A 23,227-nucleotide genomic window follows, 5' to 3' on the forward strand; every position below is an offset into this window, starting at 1 on the left:
CAATAGGGGAAATGAGGCAGGGAATGGAAGGCAGCCAAAAAAACAATATGTTATCAAGTAAGTTGGTGTGCTGGGTAACTAAAGCTTAATTCTGCTGAGGAGCTCTGGAAAACTCTGTGCAACAGGCACGCAGTGTGAGGAGCAGGGGCATTTCAATACCAACTCCTGACCGTTGTTGTTGGTTGGGGGCTGCTGTGGATAGGACTCAGACTGGGGGTGGGGGTGTTAATTCCTCAGCACTTCTGGCCACTGAAAAATACATCCAGTCATTACAGTTAGAAGTCAATGTCTGGCCACTGTGTACTGCAGTTGCAAAAGCAAGGAGATATGGATGGACTATTGATAGCATCTGCTATGATGTGTTTTCAGAAGTAAATCTGAGTTTTACCCATGCTCCAGAAATATGTTTACATGGTTTTGAGGTAGCAGCCTTTGTAGGAAAGAAAAGATGATGGTAATCTAAGTTTAATAAAGACTGAGTAATATAGGAATAGTTTGGAATTGACCAAATAGATTCTGAAGGCTTCTACACATACTTTTGGTGTCTCTCCAAATGGTGCTATTCATGCTACTGGTAATTACTTTTCTTTAACACCTTTTGATCCAGGCATTTTCTTGCTTACGATCTTTGGATGGATATTCATCCTGGCAGGATTAAGTCTTAACTCCTCAGACTTTAAGATTTCTACAGTTATTTCAACTGTTTTTCTAGCTTCATCAATATTGCTGAATATAAATTCTTCACTCTAACCAGACTTGTTTACTCACACTCCTTTTGGCTCCTGCTATTTTGGATTTGCGAGACACCCCCCACTTACTTAAATTCTTCCCATTCTCCATGTCCATTTCCAAACTCCCTCATACAGCCATCTCCCCTGGTCATCTCAGCCAGCAGACTGAGATTTCACTTCTCTCCTGGACCTCATTGCACAGTTAACATTGTGACATGTCTTCTATCTATTCATGCGAAGTTAAGTTTTTCTTATGTTATTAAATTTGTTGTGTGTTTATGTCTTGGCCCCTCAGCTAGAGGAGGGAAGTTCTTGTGTGTGTGTGTGTGTGTGTGTGTGTGTGCAGGGGGAGGCAAGAGTATCTGTTTTGAAGCCATACCTCTCAAGTTCAAATCCTGACTTCCCCATTTATGAGCTTTGAGTTCGTGGGCAAGTAATTGACACCTCAACAAGCATGGACATTTTATGCCTGTTAATCCTAGAGTACAAAGGGAGGGCACATAAATGAAAGTTCTGATGTGTATTAGAAAGGCTCTTAACATGAGAATCATCTTCAACACATTGAGTTTTGTAAAAATAATGGTAATTGTTCAAGGCCATTTAAAAAAAATACGTCATTTCCTCCAAAGGTCTTCTTGTTACCATGTCATTTTCACAAATAAAATGTTTGCTGTTTCTTAGATTCTAAAACTAGTCTCCAACATTATAAAATCATAATTATTGCCGGGTGCCATGGCTCACCCTTGCATTCCCAGCACTTTGGGAGTGTGAGGTGGGCAGATAACTTGAGGTCAGGAGTTGTAGACCAGGCTGACCTGTTAACATGGTGAAACCCTGCCTCTATTAAAAATACAAAAATTAGCCAGGTATGGTGGTGCACACATGTAGCCCCAGCTACTCGGGAGACTGAGACAGGAGAATCACTTGAACCCAGGAGGCAGAGGTTGCAGTGAGCCAAAATTGTGCCATTGTGCTCCAGCCTGGGTGACAGAGTGAGACTGTGTCTCAAATTTTTAAAAAATTTGTAAAATTGAAAAAAAATCATAATTATTAAAGTCATAGTAATATTTTAAAAACAATTATCATGCATTAACAAAACAGCTGATGTCAGTAACACCAAAGATCAGGGTGTGGAATACATGCACCAGTGGTACTCCATCTGACTAGATGTACTTTCCAGGAAATGAAAATACTTGAAGCTTTTCAAAAAGTTCTGGAAGAAAAACCATTTCTGATACCTACAAGTGTACATGTATGAGAAAACATTACAAATATAAAAACACATGTTTTCAAACTCAAATGTAATTTTAAGAACTTTGCCTTAATTTATGTTTATATTGCCAAGTAGCTGAAACATTTTAATAGTGTCACTGGCTGATGTTGATTGTTAGACACTTCATCCAATTCATGAAGTTGGTTTTAGCAATCTATATGAACTAGGTTAATTAAAATGTGAAATTTGCAAAACCAAACCTACATAGAATACTTTTAAACATCAAAAGAAAATAAGTCACTGTTGTAGCCCTGTTTCTTTCATAGTTATATAGATTTGCTTAACCATATACAAGGAAAGAACTTTTCTTTTGAGGAAAAGGTATACTTGAACTCTGATCTGTAATTATTTAAGCTTTGGACAGTTCATAGCCTAATCATCATTTGCTGTAAATATACCGTACTCCCTTTCAAAGTGATATTTGATCTACATTTAGTACGTGGTATTAGATTTTAAATTTCTTAAAGATATAAAAAAGTTTTGGTATACTCAGTGGGTGATTGAAGATACGCTACTTCATGGAGAAAAATATATTAGGTGTGTCTGACCTGGAAATAATGTCCTATTAATCTTTTTCTTGTGTCAGATATATAACAAAAAGAACTGGAAACTATATTAAGCCAGGATATAAGTTACATATATATGTGTGTATATATATCTATAGAATATGAAAAGATGTTAGCCATTATTTTTTCTCTTATTCATGCTGTTCTCTAATTTAAACTCAAATTCTGGGGATTTGTATGAGTTTTTATGCATAAATACTAAGACAGGGAGATAGGGTTCATTGAATGATCCCTTCTTCAGATCCACTTTATAAGGCAGACTTTACCTGTGTGCATAAATGTAGAAACAGGTCCAGAAACATCAGGGAACCTGAACAAAGTCACATGGCTGGTGAGGGGAGAATTCGTGTCAACTCCAATTCCCTTGGAGAATGTATGCATATTGCCTGCTTGTGTTTGTGGAGATCTCTAAGTCAATCCATATTACCCACATTTCATTGCATAATTGTGAGTTTACTGAGACTTTGACTAGAAATATTGTAAAGCTGAGCTTGTTTCATGGTGTTTGGGAGGGGTTGAAATAAATCATTTCAAGGACAATGAAATGTTCAGCCCAAGGTACACTTGTCCTTGGTTTAAACACCCATTTCCTTTAAGGTCTTTCTAATGAGACCTTGCGGATTTTCCAAAAAATATACTGTGTCAGTGTGGCAGCTTATTCACCTTACTTACATAGTTCGAGGAACTGCTTGTTTAAATTTAGATACTGTCTCTGATGAAATGTTTTGACAAAGTAATACCAGCTTGATACTATTTAAAATATTTTGACAGATGGGAAAATTGTTTCAGTCTGAGTTGAGCAATACTTTAGTGCAGTATTTTGTGAGTTAGAAAAAAAAATGGTAAAGGTAGCCTCACTGTTCCCCAAAATAACATCCTTCCATTCTCCCTGAGGAGAGAAAGACCTCCATTCAGTCATAGATTACAGTATGTGTGCTGAGTATGTTAAGAATTCACACAGTTTAAACAAGAGGGAACATTTGGGGACTATTTCCAAACAGGGAACATTTATCGTTCTGTAAGCAAACTGAACCTAAAGAACTTTCAGGAACATTTGTTGTGGTAGCATGTTATCAGAGCCTTCTCATGGCCTGGTGGAATTGTTCTCAATTAATAAAACTAAATCACTAGATTTTAAAACTAGCTTGGATGAAAAAAAAAGCTCAAACTTACCTACTTCAGTATCTAGATTTTTTTACAAAATGCTATTATAATTAAAAATATTTAAATATTTCAAATTAGTTTCAAAGGATGAAATCCAGGTGGTCCTTGTTTGTGATATTAAGCAAATGTGTTGAAGCAATGTGATAGGGCAATGGTCCTCAAAGTGTGATTCCTGGACCATTAGAAATGCAAATTCTAGGCTTTCTGATTCAGACACTGGTGCAGCCCAGCCATGTGGATTTTAACTCATGTTCCTGATCATTCAGATGCACACTTTAGCGTGATAAGTGCCCAGATAGTGTAGAGACTTTCAAGGTATCCCTTCGAGGCCTGCCACATTGGAAAGAGGGAGGACTGGGCGGGGATGATCAGGAATGATTCCCAGGCTTCCCCATGTCCATTTCAGCTATAGGAGCTTTGATTTTCTGTTTTACATATCACAAAGTTTTGTGTTGAGCTCTGAGACTACATGATTTTGAAAAACACTGGGATAGATATTTCTTTGGAGGACGATATACCATGGCCCAGAAAATCTTTAGAGAATGACAGCATCTCTGGCTGTGTTCACGTTATTTTAGCAATATGTGTGTCCTGAAACTGAATTTGGTCAGTAAAGTAAGAGTTGGCCTGTGTGTCAGTGACGGCCTCATGTTAACCAGTCTCTTAAGGAACACATGTACAAATCAGAAATGCCAGTTTTCTTTTTCCAATGAGAATCAGAGGAATAATAAAAAATATGCGTATACTCACGTTTAACTCCTCCTGATATTCTCACTGTGCACAAGTTAACCTTTAGAGTTGGAGATATCCCAACAATCCCTTGTCCAGTGATTGAATTGTCCATGATACCAATTCAGGCCTCCACCTTTGATGTATTCCTGCAGGTGTGACATAGACATCATACAGCATTGTTAACTTACAAGTATAGAATCAGGGGAAAGAGAAGTTGACATTTTCTACAGATTTTTATGAACGTGTACAAATCCACTACACACACACACACACACACACACACACTTTTACTAAATTGCTGAGGGCCCCTAAATTCAGTGTCTTTCTGAACCATGTTATACAAATCTACTCTATTATCTCTTTCAAATTTCTGTTTCTAAAAAAATTTATATGTTGTTGATGGTTATTTTTATAGATTTTTAATATCATTAATTAAATTGTAATAAGATTTTTATGTTAATGTAACTTTTTGCTCACATAATTTTATATTGATGTTATTTGTTTACCTCTCAGTTCTGGAGAGAGATGATGGTGATGATGATGGTGACAAAAGTAGGTTACTGTTCTTAAAACAAGGATTCTGCAGTTAGCTTAGAGGTCTTACACAGTACCAAACAGTGTTCTAAGTACTTTATATTTATTAATACCTTTTATTCACACAGTCCACCTATGACAAAAGCCTTTAACCTTTTGAACATAACCCCCAATGAAAAAATTGACATTTAGAACATATATACTTCCTCTATGTATATATTGTATATGATTAGGAAAAGAAATAATGAATCAACTTTTATTATGTCTAGTAACTTGTGATTTTTTTATTCCATTCCATTTTATTATGTTTAATTTCATTTTTAAAAGTCCATTTGAGATTCAGAAAATTGATTTCCTTACTCACATTAATTGTCACAGCCTGCAGAATGAAAAATTGTGCTGTCAGACAGATAGTATTATTTATATTTTACAGATGAGGAAATAGGCACAGAGAAGTTAGGTTAGTTGCCCAAATTTGCATAATGAGTGGCAAATCCACAGTTCAAACTTGGGCAGTCTGTCTCCAAAGCCCTCGCTCATAGTACTATATTCTGTCTTACCTAGTCACCTCCTTCATATTCTACTACTGTCAAGGAGGGATGAACCAAATGGGGAATGTTTTTCTCCCAGATATGGGGACAATATAGTGACAGCCTCAAATTCTCTAAATAGAAGGGTTTAGAGATGAAGGAATGGAAGCTGGCTGTAAACTGGCGTTAGAGCTACTTTTCCACTTGAAGGAATCCTTTTATTTAGGATGTGTGTTTGTTTTAGGAAGTATTTGTAAAGAGGCTGATGGAGATTAATATGGGGGAAATGGCTTTTGCCACTGAACCACCCTCTTGGCACTATCACGGGAAATTTATTTTAAACAATCTGAAGAACAGTGGGTGGAAAAGATGTATACCCAGATTTAAAACAAAATATTTGTTATGTGGAGATTCCTGGTGAATGAGGAGAGGACAAAGTGACAGTAGGACCTATCGTCCTGACTCCTTCTAGGGCATACAGTTAGAGGTGCAGGACTGCTAACATGGCTGCATATTTTTGAACACAGACATATTCTTTCCCTGGTGCCTTTAAATGTGATTTAAAAATAGGTGTCAGATGAACAGGCACAAAATGCAAAGATAGGAGAGCCATAGAGTGAAAAATCTATATTTCTCTATCTTTTCCTTGATTGTCTCTCCTTTCTCTCTCCTTCCTAGAAACAATCACTGTTGTCTCTTTCTTGTGTAGCCTTCCAGAATGCTATGTTGTGTGTGTCAGTGCGAGTATCTGTAGTAAACATTAACATATTACTACACATTTTCTGTGCCTTGAATAGTATGCCTTGAATAGTATCCTCTTATAGTATGTTTCAAATTTTGTTCCACATGTAGAAGTGCCTTGTGCCTCCTTTTTCACAGCTACATAGTAGTTCATCGTGTGGGTTTTCCAAAATTAATTTAACAGATCCTCTGTTAGCAGACATTAGATAATTTATAATCTTTTGCAAGCCTGATTATTTTAATGTAAATTGTAACTAGGGTTCTGAGCCCTCTGTGTGGTCTTTTATTCTTAGCAGAAGCTTCACAACTCTCTGGGTCTTCAGCAGGGACTGATAAAGATCAAATTGTTGAATTAGGTCAGGTTTGTGTCAGGAAGTTCCTTGATCTCAATTTTCTCAGATGGCTATTTTTAGCTTGTGAACAGTAATCATGGTAAGAAATCTTTGTATCTTGCCCCAGACAATCTTCTCTTGGAAGATTAAAGTGGCCCCCTTTAAAAGGTTTAAGAAATGCAATTTACTAACAGTTTAATGGGTTTATTAGGGACTTTGAGGATATATTTCTAGAAGGAGAAATATTTTTGCTTCTCTGAATGTTCTAGCTACTTTATTCTCCATAGCCATTAAAAACTTTTCAGATTTGTCTTCCTATAAATCATAGAGATTTGGAAAATTAGATATAAGGCACCTGTTTTCTTAAATGCATGGTTACCTATTCCTTTGTCCTTCCCTTTCAAGACAATTCTGGGAACAGTTTGTTCAGCTTTACAAAGAAAACATTTCTTCACTACCTGAGTTTTCTGTCACCTATGCATTCTAAAAATATTTTAGCTGATTTCAGGGGAAAAGTATTCAATATTAGTGAGTGATAATTATATGAAAAATAGACCAGTAAAGCAATCAAGTGGAAACTTGGTAGAAACGTATGGGTAAGAGACGTGGTCCATTCTGCATTTCTTGGATTCAATTATATCCACAGTAACTCAGAGATAACAAAATTGGTGCTATGTTGCAAATAATCTGAAGAAAATAATGCTGTAAATTCTTTCAGAAGTGATTTCCGAATTTAATATTTTCCCATCGGGAGATTTATGACCTGACACTGAGAATTATTAAGGCTCAGATCCAAATACTTAATTTGTTTTCTCTTGCTCAGCATTTAGTAAAGAGGTGGAACACACTAGTCAGAGATTGGTTAGTCAAGCTCGAAATTCAGGATTTCATATCCTTGTCACCATGTGTGAACTTTGGAATATTTGGGTTTTAATATATGCAAATGCTTTTATAATGTGTGATGTGTTAGGTGAAAATTATTGCACACACTAACAATTTAATTTAAAATGCTACTCTTGAATATTTGATAAACCACTGGAATATTAACATACCCTTAATGAATGTAAGACTGTTTCTTCTTCCTCTGTTAAATCATGTGGACTGCATTCTACCTAATACACTGCCTCAATTTATCCTTTTGTGCTAAGATTTTAAGTTAAAATAGAAAATAAACATTAAATCAAGTTGGGCTGCAACCATGTTCACTTGGGAAATTTCACTTAGAGACGTTTGATATATTTTTGGAGAGATTTCAGGGATCTACATTGGTTAAGTTGAATCTATAATTTGGTTATACATAAAATTAAAGTTAATCTAAGTGGACAGAATCAATACTCTTCTGAGTTTAATTAGATGGCTAGCTTCCAAGCAAGAGATTATTCTTTTTACTCTCCTCCTATCCTCTTTCCTTAGGCAGCAAAATAATTCCTTTGCCAAAGTATGTTGGACAGTTCCCTGGTGACAAGTTCTATAGAAACTCATAGCTATGCTGTTAGCAATGTGAGACAGAAGGGAGGGATATGTGGGTGAGCAGGCCATTGTATTCTAGAGATAGTAATAAGCCTGCCCTATCTCCAGATCACAGCCCAGCCAAAGGTATAGTGTCCCATTTGCAGAGGATCTGTGGTCACTGTTTCTAAACCAAACTTATGAAACAGGATGGTGTTTCTTTCAGGCTGAAAAATCCCAGGACAGAAAAACAGGAAAAGTCGGGGAGATAAATTATAAATTAGACTGAAGTTGCAGTGAGAATCCTGCTATTAATAGTTATGTTTGATATGAGATGCCTGGAAATGTGGCAGTAAATTGGAGTGAGGTTTTATTTCAGGTAATAACTTTCCTTTTATCTCTGTTGGTGCATTGGCAAGAAAATCTAGAAGAGTTTTAGGAGGGCTGGATGATACAACCTTCATCGTTCTTTATGTTCAGTGTCATACACAGGCGTTTACTTATTGAAGAGTAAGTTATTTACAGTGTTTTAAGAATGAGATTTTATTCTAGCTCCATGAAACAACTGGGTTGAGTTGTCATGGTTGATATTACAGAAATTATTTGATGAGTAGATGCATTTTTAGCAATAAATTTAAAATAGGTTTAGTAATATTTAAGCTACATGATTATATTTCTAACTTTGTGGCTGTCTTTTTTTTTTAAATGAAGTTTGAAATTTGTGCTTTATAATTCAGATTTTTATTGTTCATGTTGCACCATCACAGATAAATATCTGTTAAGTAGTTAATATAAGCAAGGACTAGTGAGAAATAAAGACCAGTAAGAAAGGTTCTGTCTTCAATGGTTCGCATCAACCTGGTTGAAAAACCTTGGTACATGAAATAAATAACATTAGCCACACACAGGTTGTGATCTTATTGTAGGTATTAGGCACAGTATCAGAACAGAATGCATTTCTGTAATCCTCATGTTAAAGGAAATGGATTTTTTTTTTTTATAAGACCAATGAAGGCAGAATAAACCAACTTTTTTTGTTCTGTTTCCTATACCTTATTGTAAAATTAATATTTATTGAGCACTTTAGGTGTCAGGCATTCACTGTTCTGTGTTTACCATATGTATGAATTCCTTTAGTCCTTAACATCTCATGAGATGGGCATGTTATGATCATCCCTTTAGAATATATAAAGGAACTGAGGCACAGCATGGCTCATTAGCTGCTCAAGGTCACAGAGCTCATGAAACCAGGCTGTAAAAACAAGCCGCAGGACTTGTGAGTCAACACTCTTAACTTCTGTGCTTTATACTTTCTCTCATTTCGCTTCGTATTAGTTAACACCTCTCTGCCTTAAGCCTAAATAGATGTCCAATTTGCACTAGAAAAATACAGGCTTTAGGCTAGGATCAGAGACTTGAAATTTATTTCTGTAGAAAAGGATGAGTTATTTTGATGTAAGTATTCACAGCACTACATAATTTAAGTGATTAATCCTCTTTGGTGAGGTGGGGGAAGTTTCTAGGAGGATGACACCCTAACCTTTGGATGCTGAGAGATGCATATTTATGTAAGTGCACGTTTCCTCTACCTGCTCAGTCTAAACTGACTTTCTTCCTGGACAGATCCTTATGATGGTGACTTCTGTCACAGATCACAAGAGAGCCAGTCACAGACTTGGGTGTCTGCACTGAAGAGAGTCCCTTAGAGACTGAGTGTCTGATGGAACTGTGTTTGCAATTGTCTTTTTCTATTTATGTGACCTTGGAAAGTTACTACTGAGTTTTATTTCTTCTTCTCCTTAAAATGGTAATGAAAATATCTAGCTCATAGGGTGGTTGTGAGAATGACATCTGAAAACATCTATGAGCACCCTAGCTGCATAAGAGCTATACCAGTTTTTCTCAAAATGGTAAGTACCTGTGAAGTCATCTGGAGATCTTTTTAAAGTGCAGACACTGATTCAGTTGATCTAGGGTGAGGCCTGAGATTTTGCATTTCTAACAAGCTCTCAGATGATACTGTGCTGGTCCAGGGACCACACTTTGAGTCACAAGGTCCTGCACAATATGCGTAGAAGAAATGTTTCTATTAATAGGAGCTCTTAAAAGTTGTATTAACAGAACATTTCTGTTGATAACTTTGCATTCAGTTTGGGGTTGTCTGCTGAAATATGTACATATAATGCATAAGTGTTGAGATATATGGCATTTAGAATCTTTTCATTGGGAAATAATGCATTCCATAATGGTTTTATGCTGCATTGTGACAAAAAATAAATTTGGAGTCCTCTTTGGAATAAGATTCCATTAAAAATTCACTCATGTTGCCAGGTGCAGTGGCTCATGCCTATAATCTCAGTACTTGGGAGGCCAAGGCAGATGGATTGCTTGAGCCCAGGAGTTTGAGACCAGCCTGGGCAACATGGCGAAACCACATCTCTACAAAAAAAAGCAAAAACGAAAACCAAAAAATAGCTGGGTGTTGTGGTGCACACCCAGCTACTCAGGTGGTGTAATCCCAGCTACTCAGGAGGCTGAGGCAGGAGAATCGCTTGAGCTGAGGAGTTGAGGTTGCGGCGAGCCAAGATCATGCCATTGTATTCCAGCTTGGGTGACAGAGCAAGACCCTACCTCAAAAATAAAAAATAAAAAAATAAAAATTAAGGCCGGGCGTGGTGACTCACACCTGTAATCCCAGCACTTTGGGAGGCCAAGGAGGGCAGATCACGAGGTCAGGAGATTGAGACCATCCTGGCTAACACAGTGAAACCCTGTCTCTACTAAAAATACAAAAAAATTAGCCGGGCGTGGTGGCGGGTGCCTGTAGTCCCAGCTACTAGGGAGGCTGAGGCAGGAGAATGACGTGGACCCGGGAGGTGGAGCTTGCAGTGAGTGGAGGGCGCACCACTGCAGTCCAGGCTGGGCGACAGAGCGAGACTCTGTCTCAAAAAAATAAAATAAAATAAAAAATTAAATAAATAAAATAAAAATTCAGCCATGTTAAAAGACTCATGAGTGTAGTAATGAATGAAAGATGTGATTGAGTAACTTTGTATCATATGTTTATTTCTAGCAGCTAGAGTTTCTTGACTAAAACAATAATAAGTTCTGGCTCTCTGATTATTCTAAAAAGTGAATTTATTATCTTGAGGGCCTTGCTCTTAATATATTTTGAATAATAAAATGCTGAAATTAAGTATACTTGACTTCTGTCTGATAAATTTGAATTTTAAATCAGACTTTTGGAAACAGGAAGAAAAACTGTCTAGGAATATCCAGTCACTTGTAATGTTGTCAAAAATGGTAGAGCTTAGGACTTACATGTGTCTTTCCTAAACGTGAGTTGAGTAACTGGCTCCAGATGTTACTGATGGCATGCTGTGCTTGTGCCATATCTGTGTTCTCTGATAACTGCTAAATCAACTGCTGCCTAAAGTAGTGTCAAGACAGTGAAAAGCCTCTGGCCACCTGTGGAATTGTTTAGGGGGATGGGACTTTCTACTTTGGGGAAAATCTATAAATCTATGGTGTAAGGCAATCCTTTGTGTTTCGTTTCTGTTAGACTACTTTTGTGTTGTCAAAAGTAGTCTAACAGAAATATTTAGTAGTCTAACAGAAATCTGTGTTGTCAAAAGTTCTTCATAAATTTCATTGCTCTGTCTTGCATAAATGGCCTAGTATACAGGCTCTTTCAAATGGTTGGTTAAACTAAAAACTTTCCTGTAAGAGTGGAAATGGGAAGAGAGTCTTGCCCTACTTAAACTCCAGAAAATATGATAATGGTCTCCTGTAGGAGCTCTGACTAATCATATACTTTTTGATGACAGGTGCTTGCCATCAAAACAGCATCAAAGAGAGAAGAAAAGAATTATATCAGAGCCTGGTTCATCCCAGTGTCCTGGCCTCCTAGGGAGGTGTTAGAATGGGATGGTTTTTTACTTGCAGCTGCAAGATATGCCAGCATCTCTTGAATCGGAGCCTTTCATGAAGTAAGGGAGAATTACCATAGTACTGTAGCTCAGGCCAAGGGATTAATAGAAAGATTAAATTTTGTATGTCTTAATTCGATACAAAAATGCTACATAAACATCTACCTTTTAAAAAATATGAAATCTTTTCCATCAAGCCCACGTACTTGATCAGCAAGCACACCTCACACTTACTGTTTTCAGTAACAAATGTAATGCAGATGGCATTTGTTTCAGTGATAACTACAGACAGCAATAACTAATGAATAACTTCAGTGATATGCAGAGTCACCTGTGGAGATGGTGAAAATATTTAGAATTGACAATTCCTACTCATTCATAGAAAAAGAGGTACAGTGGAGTGGGGCCTCAGCATCTGGATTTTTAAACTGTTCTATTGTTGATTTGAATCAATTCATCATGAATTAGCAAGTTGCTAATAAGTAGCATTAACTACTGATGGTGATCAATTGTTTTCTTGAGAGACGAAGGCAGTAAACTATTATAGAGAAGGTCTGGGCTTTGGCTTCAAAGAGACCTGGGTTCATACTTTGGGTCTGTCAAAGAATTATATAAAATTTTCCTTTGTTTCTTTATGTGATAAGGGGGGATAATACACCCTATATCATAGGGTGGTGGAGGTTAAATGTAAAAACATAACGACTAGTATAGTGCTTAGTACATTACAGACTTTTGCTCCTCAAAGTCTTGCCCTGGGATCAGCAGTATTTGTATCACAGCAGAGAGATCCAAGAAATACAGTATCTCAGGCCCATTCCAGAACTCCTCCGTCAGAATCTGCATTTCCGGGGGGATTCCTCTGTAACCTGTAGTGTGACAAGCACTGATACAAATAAACGCTAAGTGTTTGTTAGTGTAGTAGCATTTACCGTAATTGTTGATTGCTTTTACAGCTCTGAACTGATAATCTTTAAAAACACCACGATGGTTGAAACAAAAACACTTTGTGGTATTTATTTTCTGGTATTTTCTTTTTATTAATACTAACTGGAGTACTTTCTGTTGCTAGTGAAGATTTGTTTGGGGTCCAGTAAAACTTTCAAAATCCCCTTTCAGATCTTAAGTATCTTTTAGTTATCTCCTTCTTTTTATGTTTATGCATTTAAACATAAACTATAAAGCCGAAGAAGCAGTTTAAAATCAGGCACAATGTATCTGCAAATAAAAACTCATCTAGCAACCAATAAAATGGAAACTTGCAGATTCCCAGCCAGATTTTAAAAATCAGATCAAATATTTGGAAACTATGCTATTTGTTGATGCCTATAAATTTAAAAATAAATCAAACAAATCTGCTATTCTTGCAAAGCCTCAATTTTATGAGTTCCCCATCATTATTGGAATGAGAAATCGCCATTGTAAACTCTGCACTAAATTTACTTTCTTTATTTGACTTTTAAAACTCACCAATATATTGCTTGTAATTTAGCTCTGACAAAAATATAAAAAAGGCTAAATTTAAGAGGTACTTCTGTTGTGTTCCTCAAAAAAATTTTTAGCCATCCAACTTTGGGAGGTAAAGATGTATTTGTCATCTACAGCTAGGCTTAAATATTATTGAAATTATTGAAGGCTTTTGAAAAGTTTCTTTGCAGTTATTTAAAATAACAGCATTGCCATTAATGGCAGGCAATCATAACATTCATCCAATATTTTGATTTTTTTTTTCTTGGAGCACAAACTGAGTGAGAAAAGTAATTTTCTCTTTCACATATAGAATCTATTTTAGTTACTGTAGCAGGTTTTTGTTGTTGTTGTTGACCAATTTTCAGTTCCAAATTTTAACCTTAACAATTCACAAGGGGCGGTGGAAACTAAAGATTTTTTCTCACTCTCTAGTCCAACCTACTTCAGCACCTGCTACTCACCATAAGCAGCCTGACATTTTAACAGGCTCATCAGCAAATCTGTGGAAGAAATGTCTTGAGGACATTCAACCACACTGAGGGGCCCAGTGATCATCAAGGATGCTTGCCGTAACAGCCTATTAACTTCCTTTTATCTGCTTATGAGATTAACTTGGGTTGATCATATACTTGACTGTACTGTATTTTTCTCCCCTCGCTGTACTCTGTGGTTGATTTCTCATTAAATCCAGTGGTGACACCTCCACAAGACTTCAAAATCTGTTTTTAACTTCCAGCTAATGGAGGAGCTTGCTGTGAATGGTACAAGCTCTTATTTTTCAGGACAGTAATAATGACTGAGGGAATAAAATCCTTTGCACCGGCTCTCCTGTCCAACCTTGAGAGGTGTGTTGCTGCAGGATCCGTGGCTCTTCAGAGTATCCCTTGTTGTCAATCACGTTAACTAATCACTGGGAGAGGACTCTTGAATTTGGCAAACTTGGAATTTACTCTTAAAAAGTGCTGTTAGCTCATGGAACTTAAAGGACCTGTCATTCTTTCTGCTGACTCATTTTTTATTCCTTCATTGTTCTCTGGTATATAAGGAGGAAGGGATCTCTATTTTGGTATATATAATTTTGTCCTTTAGTGAATTTCTGAGTGAGCAGATAAGTCTGACATCTCCTCCCACTTTGTTTCTCTCCTTGGACACCCCCTCACCCCAATTGTCACAATGGTGTTGTGGAAAGAGAGCTGGGCTAAACCCTGGTTGCTTGGCTCCTGTTCTGCCTATGGTCAGCTGTGTGACCTCAAGCAGTCCCATAAAGTTTTTAGGAGAACTTTCCAGTTGTCCATTTTCTAGCACATTTATCTAAGTCATGGTTGAGAGGAAGAGAGATGAGAGATAATGAAGGAAATAACTAGTATTGAGAATAAAAATATTTGTCTTAGGTTGAACATATGCAATCACCATTTTTGTAGACTACATATTTTCATAGAACTTGACCAAATAGATTCCTCTATCCACACCTCAAGGCCTAAGGACTCTAACATATGTAAGGCAAGTTCTATAGATGTGTCACAGATATCCCTACTCAAGTCAGATCTGGCTTGAGTCCAAATAGTGGAGCAGATGGAAATTGTTCTTAGTATTTACAACTACTTGTTTTTCTATCTCTTCCCTTACATATTATTCTCTCTCCTCCCTGGTTAACTCCAGACATTCAGATCCTTCATGCTCTTTCCATCCTATCCATTCATCATTAGTTCTTTCATCTCCCTACTTGTCTCACCTGTGTTTTTAACACTTACCATATTCCATGTACTATACAAGAGAAAGGGAAAAGATGAGCTAGAGAATGGTCATGAACTCAGTAACAGGCCATTCTAAATAGGTGATATGCCTTTATGTTGCTGAAGATACTCCATTTTAACCACAGAATCATTTTATATGCTTTTTTAAAAGAATGTTTGTGTTGTAGAATTACAGGAATAAGAAAATTACAAGGGAAAGTGGTTGATTTAGGTTAGAAATGGTACATATTGGTAAGTTTTGGAAAGACTGTTCCTTTATATACTGTGCCTTTTCGAAGAAGGTTCAAATTCCTGTCTGATTTTATGTAGCACATGAATAATTGCCTTATTAACTTTTCTCCTCTTTCCTGAACTAAGCCAAGTTTCAATCAAATTGTATAGTGTGCCCCAGATGAGATGCGCCCTGGTGCACAATAGAACCATGTAAATGTTGTTATCCACTTCTTTTAAATTGGAGAGCTGTAACTTTTTTGTAGCTTTGAATATTTCATTTAGAATTTATATAAAAAGTAGGGCAGAAATTGAAATATTTCTGCTTTCCATTATGTATTCGCCTCATTTTCAGAGAGATATTTAACATTTCAAACTAGTTAAATTTATTTTACTCTTCTTTGAGGTGAGAATGCCTTTGAGATTTCTAGTGGAATAAATGTGAAACTCCCATGTCACTCAGCCTTCCCAGGTCCTTTCTCTCTTATTTGAACCATCTCCTGACAATAACATTTAGAACGATATCATCTACATGTAAAGCCAATATTAAAATAATCCCTTCTTTACTATCGATTTAGCAGAATTAAACACTGTCCATCTGTAAAGTTGGGGCACAACCAGAAAATTATTTTTTCTAGTCCCATACTTTAGGATTTGAGTGTGAACATCACAAATTGAATTACTTGTCCTGTTTCTTTTTCATAAGCACAAACTTTGAGCATAAGAGAAAGATTTTTGGATGTTGAGAAAGGGATATTGATTGTACCTGTCATGGTTCTAAGCTATCACAGAGTAACTAATTTTTGTGGATTACCGTATCAGATATCACAGAATCCATTTTTCCTCCAAAAGTATAGTTAGATACACCTTTGATTTGTCAGTGAGAATAACTTTCAAGGCTTACTTAATGGGAACATATCATTTTGATATACTGCAGCCCTTATCTTCTACTTAGCAAGAGATTATTATTTCTATATTGAAAGGATCTAATTCTATAGACAGAGGCAGAATGTTTTTTGTTTTTTTCCACATCTACAGTATGCTGGTGAGGATCATGCTGATTGCCGATTGGCAGGGGCATCCAAGGTGGTTTTCTTGTTAGGCGCACAGGAGGAGAAAGCAGACAGTCATGGATAATAGTAAGCTGGTGTTCGAGAACAGGATTGAAGGCAAAGTGTAGGGTCACTGTAGGAGAGAGAAAAATAACAGCTAGTTTCAAGATGAAGAAAGAAGCACGAATAATGTCTCCTTGGGAGAAAAATACCTCCAATAAGCATATGGGAAATGAGAAAGGATTCATGAGGGGAAAGGAGGATTCTAGGAAGGGCTGGGAAGTTGGCCTGAGGAAGAAAAGGGGCCTGGTTTAGAGAAGGGTGTCAGGATGGAGAAAGTATGAGAAGGAAAAGAACTCCATTACTAAAGAGTGGATGCAATTTTAAATAGCGCCAGCCTCAAGGATGGTTGGCCCACATCTGGGATGAGTAGCGTCAAAAGTTTACATATTATTTATCCTTTCTTAAGGCCTCCTCATATTAGAAAGTAGCAAACCTAATCATCTAGATGCTCAGGCCAAAAACCTTAGAGTTATCTTTGAACCCATTCTGTCTCCCAGACTTCATATCCAGGCATCTCCAATTCTTTCTTACTAGCTCCACTAAGGAAAATATATCTAGACCCATGACTATTTCTCACCACCTCCATTGCTACCTCCCTGGTCCAAAGCACTATTCTGTCTGTCAGATTATTACAGTGGCCTCTGACTTATTGGCCCAGTTCTTGGCTTGGACCCTTGTTTCCTCATAGACTGTTCTCAACACTTCAGCGCAGAGTCACACCTCTCAAAGGGATACACACCTCACTCACAGTGAAAGCTCCAGCCCTCACTATCTCTCATGAAGCCCAATATCAGGGCTTTTCACCTGGGGGCACATTAGAATCTTCGGGGGAGTGTTATAGACATGCTGATGTCTAGGCTTTAACAAATTTGAATCCCTGAAAGTGGAGCCTAGAGGCATTGTATCTTTTAAAAGCTCTCATGTCCTAAGTTTTGGAGATCAAAATGAATAAGACCTAGTTCCAAGTCTTAAGCTTTTGACACCTGGCAAGGAAGACGGGGGACACCCACCCTGGTAACTGTAATAGTCTTTGGTGAGTGCCAAGAAGAACAAATTGCTGGGGAATCTCAGGAAAAGCTGGGTGTCTTAGTCTGTTTGGGCTGCTGTAACAGAAATACCATAGACCACTTGACTTTAACAACATACATTTATTTCTCACAGTTGTGGAGCCTGGGAAGTCAAAGATCAAGGTGCTGACAGATTCAGAGCCTAGGAAGGACCTGCTTCCTGGTTTATGGTTGTTTTGTTTTGTTTCACTTCATCCTCACGTGACTGAAGGGGTGAGGGAGTTCTATGAGATCTTTTTTTATAAGAGCACTAACCTTATTCATAAGCCTCAACTCTCATTACCTAATGAGCTGCCAAAAGCCCCATGTCCAAATACAATCACATTGGGGGTGAGGCTTCAACATATGAATGCTGGGGGCACATAGACATTCAGTCTATATCTCCAAAACTACACAAAGTGGAGAGGAGTCAAAGAAGTGGCATTTTTTTTTTTTTTCTGGACTTTGAAGGATGAGGAAGGCTTTCCCTGAGAGAGAAGAGAAAGTGCAGTCAAGATGACCTCATTTATTATGGCTACAAAATGCTAATAGGAACCATGCTGATGTGATTATAGATGAGGCTTTCAAATTAGGCAAACCCGGGTTCAATTTCTTAGGCAAATTACTTCACCTCTTAGTGTCTCAGTTTTCCTGTCTCTGAAGTGGAGATAATCATAGTACCAGTCTCATAGGGATGTAAGAATTATCAACTGTCTTTGGCATATTGTAGGTACTTCATAATGTTAACTTTCTACAATAGCCATTTAGGTGTTTCTCTCAAAGAAAAGTAAAGGAAATACCTTTAAGTGGCTTATGGTTTTTGTTGGGTGCTGTGTACCCTTGCTACTCACAGTGTGGTCCTCACATCAGCATGGGCAGCAGTTGGCAGAATTGCAATGCCTCAGGGCCCATTGTGGAACAACTGAACAGAATCTGCTTTCTAATAAGATTGATCCCCTAGATGATTTGTGTGCACATTAAATTTGAGAAGCATTGCTGTAGAGCATAAAAAGGTGAACAAGAAATAACTCTTGCCTTTGTGGAGCTTAGCGGTCCCTTCAATAACTTTAGCATTTATGGAAATAATTATAATGCAGGCTATAATGTGATAAATGACGTGAAATGTCCTCACTAAATGCTAAAATACAGCAGATTGTTTTAAGCTCCAGTTGAAAATAGTATAAAGTTCCTTTTCTATCTGATAAAGTATGAAAGTTCTTAAAGTTATAGTAAGCCCCCTTTTCCTTTCTGCCATCCTTCAATTGCTGTAAACCATAGAGCTTATTGAATATCTAAGTGGAGAGCTATATTTGTTTATGCACATTAGGAACAACTGACCAACAAGTACACGTTGAATCCATTGCCTGAAATAAAAGGAACAAGAAGTACCAGAAGTTAATAAAAAAAGACCCAACAATTTTGTCTATGAGATGAAGTAGACTATCCAGAGAAAGATCAAGGTTAAGACAAGCATGTGAATATAAATATTAGTTTCCTTAATTTTTGATGCTCTGTGCTTTAAAAATAAAATCCTATTTTAAAAATAGAACAGCAATGAATAAAACAAAAAGAAGTCTTCAATTTCCCCAGTTGACATTATGATCAAAATATCAGTTTAATAATTATTCTCCTTTTAATAGGACTGATTTCATCTTGTCAAGTTTACCATTACAACTTACCAGAACAGCCAGAGTAAAGCAATTTAAGTTCCATATAGTCGCCACAATGTGATTATTATTTTTGAAATTAATTTTGCTGTTTTCTTTTTGTTTAAGAAGTGAGGTCTTACTGTGTTGCCCAGGCTGGTATCAATCTCCTGTGATCAAGTGATCCTCCTACCTCAGCCTCCCAAGCAGGTGGGATTACAGACACACAAAATTTTCGAGTTTGGAGCTATTTAACTTCAATTCATGGTAAAAAAATCACATGGTCTAGTGTAATCTAAGGGAAAAAAAAAATCTGAAATAAGTGTTTGTTTCTGTCACTGGCTATAATTGATGGTACAGTCGTGTGATAGACCACATATAAGTACCTTTTCTGTGTTTAGATGCATAAATACTTACACCTGTGTAACAGTTGCCTACAGTATTCAGAACAGTAACATGCTCTACAGATTTGTAGCCTAGGAACAATAGGCTATACCATATAGCCAAGTTATACCATCTAGGTTTGTGTAAGTGCACTCTATGATGTCCACATGAAGATATTGCTTGACAATCCATTTCTTAGAATGAATCTCTGTTGTTAAGCCACACATCACTGTATTTAACCAAAGTGAACACATTCTGCTGGGTTTTGTTCTTGATACACGCATGTAAAATTATAACTTTTCAGGTGATAAATTAGACCAATGATATTCTGACACAGCAGAAGTGAAATTATTCGTGGCAAACTACATTCAATATTTTCTGTTTTTAGTAAATATAAAGATCTGTTATTGTCTTATTTCAAGTTGCTTTTTTGCTGGCAAAAGGTTTTGACCTTTACTTTTCAGAACTTAATTTAAAGTGAAATTCTCTATATTCTTCAAATAAGGTATACTTGAATAAAAGCATCTCACTTGAATAAAAGCATCTAAAAGAAAGTGTTTTTCTTATAAATGACAGCATACTTAGGATTTTTTATAAATTGTTTGGGGCAAAAGAAACTTGAAAGAAGTAAACGGTGGATAACACATATTCAGAAATATTTATATTATATTCTTGGTTATTTTATGTTAACTCAGTAGATGCTTCACTTCTCTACAGGAATTACCAATTCTCAGTTCCTCTTCACCACTTATGTATTTTTGATTTTGTCCCAAATAGTCAAAACATGCTGCCATAATTTCTGTGCCTGGAATGAAGGATCTGATTAGGAAAAGGAACGTGTTAACAGTGTACATGCCCCATCTATAACCATGATGAATGTATACTTTGGATTTATCATCACTTTTAAATTGTTGAAATTTTTAAAAACTCTATTCGTAGGGCTAGTTAAGACTTGTGTGCTGCATGGGCTATGTTGTTTTGGTGCATATCTATCTTTGTAAGCAATTTCTTTCTAGAAGCTATTTCTTTCTACATTTTGTACAGGGTAGAAACCTGGCGGAAATCCGAGGTCTTCATAGTTAGAATTCAGAGGAGAACTGATGATAGGTAGTCTATTGATGGATTAAGTCATGCAGGTTATTGAGGTAAACATGAACCTTTCCCCTGAATAGCTTATTTTCTGTAATTTCATCATTGTGATTTTGGATGCCTCATTACATCTGTAAAAGCAATTAAGAGTTGAGGGAATTCTTTTTTTATAGTTCCTGTCTGCTGATGACCCATGAAAGTTTATACAGATGTATTATAAAATATTTATAAATGAATTCTTACATTGATTTTTATTTGAGCTGGTTTTACATTTGACTTAGTATTTATTGGACTATTTCATTTAGTTAGGAAACACCTCTTTTTCATTTTTAATTAGTGCATGGAGGGCTTATAAGATTAAAAATAGTTGTGTTTAGGGAAATAAGCTTATTTCTTATGATAAGCAGTTACTTACTATAGATTATATTTAATATGGTAACTAAAATATTATTATTTTTAGTTTACATATCAGAACCTAGATATAATGGCCAGAAGAGTAGTGCTATAATATAGTTAATTTGCATTAATAATCACATTTTCAGTAAATATTTGTTTGAACCATATGAAATTACTGATAATTGATCATTTCTGACCTACAGATATGACAACTGTATAGATTCAACCTACTACAAAAAGCCAAAACATGGAATATTACACTAATTAAAATGGTTACACAACAGAACATGGATTGTACGACACTTCATCTTGGGATGCAAATTTTTGTGCTAAAAAAATGAGAAAAACAAAAAGAAAAACACATATTTCTGAGGAACTTGTTGTTTTTATATCTGGCATAAATGAGAAAAAGCTAATTAAAACTATTAATTACCAGAAAATTGAAGATAAAGTCGAAGAGCCTATACCAACCAAAGTTGAATAAATGGCAAAATATAATATAGATGAGTTACTCTGAAATACTTTTTTATTTCCTAATACCAAACTCACCAAACTTCTGATTTTAATTAGTAAGAGAACAAATTTTTGGTTATTTTAATATTCATTTGGTACTTATTTCCTTTTTTATTGTTATAGGATTAGATGAAATAATAACATCAGTTTGCTCCTTTGTAAAAGAGGAGGTTGAGTTAGAATTGTTCTAAAGTGGCTTTCAGCAATAGGCTGCCATACAAATTGGACAAATCTAGCATGATATAAAGGAATATTTAAGCAGTAATTATGACTGGCAAACATCAGAGTAGAAATGGAGTATGACTTAGAAATCTTTTTACTTTTAGCTGTTTTTACAGTTCATTAAAATAAAATGAAATTATAGAAACTTAACCCATGAGTATTTTTCTCTTTGAGCTTTAGTTCCTATTGAAATTGGAGAGAAAACCACACAGTAATCTAAGGGTGATCACAGGAGATGTCAGCTGCCTTCCACGGCTTTTTGCAACATGGCATTGCCTTTACTCATTTATTAAAGAGTGCCTGTGAGGTGTTGGGGCTGGACTCACAGTTTCCAGGGTATGGATCTTAGCCATGGAGATCCAGACACTTATTTGGTTAGGATATTGGGAGTAGAGCTCTCATGCAGGGACAGGCTTTCCTTAACCAAAACCACCAGATACTAGTGTACAACCAAAATGCAAATTTATTGGTTTACGATAAGAATTCTTTGCACTAAGTAATTTAGAATACACATGTAAACCTACTCTGTGCTAACTAACTGAAAGTCACTCTATAGGGAAAATCAAATTATAATTAGAAGATCATGTAATTTTTATCCTTCATTTTGTTAATATGCTGTTCACATTTACTGATTGCAGATGTTGAACCATCCTTTCATGTCTTGGATAAATCCCACTTGATCATGGTGAGGGATCTTTTTAATGTGCTGTTGAATTCAGTTTGCTAGTGTTTTGTTGAGGACTTTTTGCATCTGTGTTCATCAGTAATAATGGCTGGTAGTTTATTTGTTTATTATTCTTGTAGCATCCATGTATGGCTCTGGTATCATGGTAATGATGGTCTTGTAAAATTAGTTTGGAAGTATTTCCTCCTCTTCAATTTTTTAACATAGTTTGAGAATGATTGGTATTAGGTCTTCTTTAAATATTTGGTAGAATTTGTCAGTGAAGTCATTAGGTCCCGGGCTTTTCTTTGTTAGGAAATATTTTATTACTGAATCAGTCTCCTTACTCATTATTGATCTGTTCAGATTTTCTGTTTCTTCCTGATTCAGTCTTGGTAGGTTCCATGTTTCTAGTTCATTTGTTTCTTCTAGGTTATCCTATTTGTTGGTATATAATAGTTTGTAATAGTCTCTTCTGATCCTGTGTATTTTTATGGTATCAGTTGTAACGTCTCCTTTTTCATTTCTGATTTTGTTTGGGTCTTCTTTTTTTCTTTGTTAGTGTAGCTAAAGGCTTGTTCATTTTTATCAAAGGGTACAAAATTTTAGACTGGAAGAATAGTTTTAATCTATGTATTTTATATTTCAGAATTACTAAAGAATAGATTTTTAACATTCTCACCACAAAATATGTAAGTTGATAAGGTGATAGGTATGTTAATTAACTCGATGCATCTTTC

At 36.2% G+C, this 23,227-nt stretch overlaps 1 protein-coding gene and 1 long non-coding RNA gene across 20 annotated transcripts in view; both read left to right on the forward strand.

Moving 5' to 3' along the window:
* HDAC9 (histone deacetylase 9) overlaps positions 1 to 23,227 on the forward strand; it is a 709,012-nt gene that overhangs the window by 220,870 nt on the left and 464,915 nt on the right. The window lies entirely within an intron of this gene.
* On the forward strand, positions 1,738 to 21,460 carry LOC110742708. The gene is made up of 2 exons (XR_002520724.2): positions 1,738 to 9,962; positions 11,880 to 21,460. It is a non-coding gene; the product is annotated as an uncharacterized LOC110742708 (long non-coding RNA).

The sequence above is a fragment of the Papio anubis genome, chromosome 4 (assembly GCF_008728515.1).
Source record: "Papio anubis isolate 15944 chromosome 4, Panubis1.0, whole genome shotgun sequence".
Classification (NCBI taxonomy): domain Eukaryota; kingdom Metazoa; phylum Chordata; class Mammalia; order Primates; family Cercopithecidae; genus Papio; species Papio anubis.